The sequence below is a fragment of the Tupaia chinensis genome, unplaced genomic scaffold (assembly GCF_000334495.1).
Source record: "Tupaia chinensis unplaced genomic scaffold, TupChi_1.0 Scaffold000424_1, whole genome shotgun sequence".
In the NCBI taxonomy this organism is placed as follows: Eukaryota; Metazoa; Chordata; class Mammalia; order Scandentia; family Tupaiidae; genus Tupaia; species Tupaia belangeri.
The window spans coordinates 1,059,978-1,065,005 of NW_006159929.1; the positions used below are offsets into that span (position 1 = coordinate 1,059,978).

The window sequence follows — 5,028 nt, forward strand, 5'->3', positions numbered from 1 at the left end:
GTGAGAAAGACAGAGAGAGAGAAAGTGATAAAGCAAGCCACCAGCTCTGGGACTCAAACCATGGTTGGACATGTGGGAGTCCGGTGTCCTTAACCACCGTGCCACCTGCTGGCCCCCAAAATCTTGTTTTGTTAACTCACTTTTCCTAAGACAGGTCTTTCTGACCCTTATAAAAATATATATAACTTAAACATGTTAATAGAAAGGATCTATCCTTTTACATAGTACTCATAATCCTCTAATGTCCAGCAAAATGTCTTGCACACAGTCAGTACTCGAAAGAGATCTATGACCTGACAGACACCTTTAAGGTGGCAAGTACACAGGCTCACTCTATCACTGTGATGAGCTTGGTGGCAGTTAGGGTCTGTTTCCCCACTCGATTTTTAGGTGGGAAGGATTGTCACCTACACACACACATATGTGCACACTCCTTTCTCTCAAATTCTGTGAACGATGATAAATATGCATCAAAATGTCTCAAGGGCATCCTACTCCAAGGAATTCTATTTTTAACCACAAATGACTCATCACCAACCAGGGTCTTCCCAAAGCTCCAATGCATTAGGCTTTCAGGACAAAGGGTAAAGACCAGAAAGATGTCAGATCTCCTCTAGCCCATCAACCTCATGATGGGGCTGTAAGAGTGGCAGCATACCTCTGCCACCACAGTTAAGCACGAGCTCTGCTCTTATGCTTGGGCTAAACTCTTCTGAGAAATACTGTTTCCCTCTAGCTGGCTCCCACTGGCTCTCTCTCTCTCTCAGCAGTTTTGGAATTCATGTCTGCCTGTGAGAGAGGACCAGTGTCACGCAAAGGGGAGGGAAGATTCAGCTCTCCCAAGGCATAAATGTATGCTAACTGCAGAGGACATAACTACTGGGCCTGAGTGGGAATGCACTTTCTTCATTTGCCCTGAAACAATCATTCTTTTTAAAGAAGCAAGAGGACTAAGAGTGTCAGATCATTCAAAGCATTCTTTTTAAACTCTAGAAAGGGATAAGAAGAGAAGAAATCACTCATTCCAATTTTGAAAGAGTAACTATGGATTTATAGATGTAGCTATCAGATAGTATATTCGCAGGGGAAAGAAATGAACGATGGGGCAAAATGTCCTCAAAAGTAATGTGTAACAAACTCTAAATAGGCCAAACCAGTGTGTTCAACCCTTCTAGCCTTCCACAACAGAGCTGAACTCTTGTCCACTCCCAACACACATATCCTGAAATAGTACAGAAAAAGAGAAAGAGTAGCCAGGTCACAAGATGAAGGAATTCAAGGCTTCTTGCCAATGGGGACAAAATAAACTACTCCTACTCCTGAGCACTCACCAGATGGGTTTGATCCTTTCTACCAGGGGTGGTCTTCCTTCTTTCCCATGGTGCTAAAGTTTGCCCCACAATAAAGCCCTCAATGAGCGTAAAAAGTTAATGTATGCCTTGATATGGGTAAGTTATCGTGTCTTTACTCATATTTATTTATTTGGTTGTCAGAAAAGTCATAATATGTTCTTTTCTGGTTGTCTATGTAAAAATGCATCATGACTTTTCCGACCACCCAATAGTAGAAAGACTTGAAGAGATCAAGGAGCAAATGGCCTGAATGAGCAGGAAAGAGCTCCTTTCTAGCTCTAACACTGCCCTGGCTGGTTGGGTGGCCTCGAAGGTCACCTGACCCTCCTTCCTCAGGAGAGGATGTTGAGGCACGGCGAATGGCAATGCCTAAGGGACGCCCAAGCCTTTAAGCTCTAAAGATGCCTTTCGCAGAGAACCTGGAAGTTCACGTTCAGTCCTCCCTCCTACACTTACCATAATCTGATTTTTTTCCCCTGAAGAAACGTCAAAGATGAGCAGTTCCCTCCGCACTTCCAGATGCTCTAGTAGAGGCAAGGAAGCCAGGACACCCTCACCGTGTGGGAGGGAAAGGAGGAAGGGCATTGACAAGCAAAGAACGGATCCTGTCCTCCCCAATCTACTGACATGGAGACAAAGATATAGGAAAAGTCGACTCCGCCCCTTGGCCTCTGTTCTCTGCACCTGTCTTCTCTACAGGTTTATGCCCACGGAATGAAAGAAGAGCAATTTGGAAAACTGCAATAGATGAGGTAGAAAGGCTGACTGAGGGTTACTCCTGATGTCAGAGAACTTAATGTTGCCATGAAAGGTTAAATCCTGAAAGGGGACAAGGACTTCCCACTGGGAGTGAGTTCCGGCCACTGAGCCCCAAGTCCTCTCCTTTCCCCCAACCCTCAGCAATCTGGCTCCTCCACCATCTGACACTCCATTGTTTCAGCAGCTGTGGTGCTCCTGTTGTTCCCTTCACAGATATGCAGTGCTGTTCCGAGCATCCTGCCCTTGAACTTTCCTTACCCGTAATTTCCAAACCAAAGCCTAGCTATAAAAATGTCCACAAGAAGGAGAAAATTGTGGGGGGAGGGGTATTTCAAAGGGAAAATTAAAAGAATATGGAGATGCTTTGCACACACAGTGATCTGTGTTGACTTCTTCAACAAAGCTAAAATGCATGCCATGAATTCTTCAAAAGGGCATACAGGCGGAAAGTAAAACTAATTTTTTAGGACACTACCAGAAAGGCCATATTCCATAAGGAGCTGGGCACAGAGGAGGCTGGTGAGCTTCCTGCTCATGCCTTGGGCTGTGCAGTTCGTCATGCTGTAGGCTGGGGGTGTGCTGACTGACGGTGGGAGCAAGCACCTGCAGTACTTCAAGTTTACGATGCACTGCTGTGGACATCATGATCTATGCTGTCCTCACCGCTCCGCCAGGCTGGACACACGAGAGGCATTAGGTCAATGCCTGTGTACAGGCAGTTAGAACTAGACTCGAGAAAGAAGACAGATGTATCATTTCAAAGACTTCTATAGATACCTGCTTGGTGCCAAATTGTTCTAAAGTCCATCAGTTTGATGACATTAACTTTAGGCATATAAATATTGTACAACATAATGCAAAACTGTAGCACATTAATTACATTCTGTAGGTCTCTGAAAAGATAAAACCATTTCTCTAATAAGGAAACAGGGCATCTCTCAGTTCTACCTCGGTGTGCCATATACATATAAATACATGCATCAGGCACAGAGCAATAGGTAAGAATAGGAAGAACAAAGGATCTTTCTATTTGGAAAGAATTCCCCCAGGTGGGAGAAGCCCTTGAAAAACAATCAACTTTCCTTGTTCTTTGCTAACTTGACCCTATCCCATCACAAAATGCTTCCACTGTACTGAGATAAAAGAGAAGAATCTTATGAAAACTTTTTTAGAAAGAAATGAATCAAGGTCCCAAGAGACGTCAGACAGTACATGACCCACAGCAACATCTTAGGGGGAAAGCCTAAGATAGAGGCCTCCTAAGCACCACCTGCTACAGACTTGGTTCTCAGGTGAGCAATGAGGAGAGGAGGACAAAAGGGAAAACCAGACAGATGACTTGGCAGAATGATGTGAAGCTATCTCCCATCATGCATCTCACTAAACTCCTTCAGTTATTTCTGGTAATTTACTTCCTGACATTTGAGAGGGAGATGGCTTTAAAATGAGACATGCTGGAATCAAATCCTGGCTCTACCACTTACTAGTTTGGCAGTTTGGGGGCAAATTTTGCCATTCAGCCTCCTCACCTGTAAATATGGGAAGGGTAACATCTACCCTAACAAGTTAGAAGAATTCAATGAGCCTGTATGTGCTATTTTTCACCAGTCGGTTTTTATTTTATTTAATCACTATACATCTTTACATTGTACAGCATGGTTCTTCCCAGCATACAGTGCTTATGAGTCAAGTCAAAGACAACTATCTATATTACCATTAACAGATAAATTTTCATTGTCTATGAAGTGTTTTGTGTATTATTTATTTTAGTATCCAGCATACACAGCACAAAGATTGCTAGTTTCTTTCAATGATCTGCCCTTTCTCCCCTTTTGAAAGAGAATTTTTAAGATAAAGGATGAGAGGCCCATGTCGGTGAAACCTGGGGCAGGTAAAATTGTTGGGTGACTAACCAGTCCTGCTAATGTTCTGGGTATCCCCATAATATCAACAATCCCAGTTGATGTGTTCAAAGACTATGAAAACCATCTGATCAATTCTTATTATAACTGTAAAGATAGTTTCCCTAACTATATCTAATCATAAGCAATTTTACCCCTTAGAAAATAGCTTTATCACATTTAATATATTTTAAATCAATGAATAAATACAAAGTTAATAAATTAATTTAAAAAGGATGAATTAATACTAAAGCAGTATTTAAAAAGACCTTGGAGAGGCAGTTTTCCAATCATAACACCAATTCTACCCTAGCAATTAAGCCCTTGGATTATATGTTCTATAAAATTTGTGCTGCTACTGTCTCTCCCTTTTTTGATAACCCCCTAAACAGCAGTACTGAAACCAGAAGGCAAGAGCAAAGACTGGCAACATCAGTAGGCACCCCCACTGCGTCCCAGCCATTTTGGAACAGATAAAGTCATTAAGGAAAATTTTAACAATGTATAACCTTTCAGCTTTACTCTGCTAACAGCAGGTAGCTTGCCTTTCAGAGACAAGAGCCTGCACTGAAGTCACCAATGAGGAGGACTTGACCTTCATTTTCAGTATACGCAGCATTAAATATTCATAATCCATGGAACCGTAGTATAAGAAGTAGCAGCATTTAAACATGAATCAAAGGAATAGAGATCTTCACACATGTGAGTCATCCTTTCCCAGAATGCCCCAGGAAAAAATGCAAATACCCAGGGCTCTGAGCCTCTGTCCCTTCCAACTTTCTCTTGAAATTCTGGAAGCAACCGGACTGCTGCATTATGCAACCCATGAAGCCTGCCCTCGTGCTGACACCACTAGATCTTTTATTTTTCTCCCTTATCTATTAGTAGAATTACTGTTCTTGTGTCAAAGGGAGGAAATAGACACGGATGGAATCAGCAAGAGTGACATACGCACCCACAGGGCTTCTACGGGCACTCTGACTTAGTCGTACAAGTTTTTTTTTTTTTTTTTTTTT

At 42.4% G+C, this 5,028-nt stretch overlaps 1 protein-coding gene across 6 annotated transcripts in view; it reads right to left on the reverse strand.

Annotated features, from left to right (window-relative positions):
- KCNMA1 (potassium calcium-activated channel subfamily M alpha 1) overlaps window positions 1-5,028 on the reverse strand; it is an 818,234-nt gene that overhangs the window by 389,216 nt on the left and 423,990 nt on the right. The window lies entirely within an intron of this gene.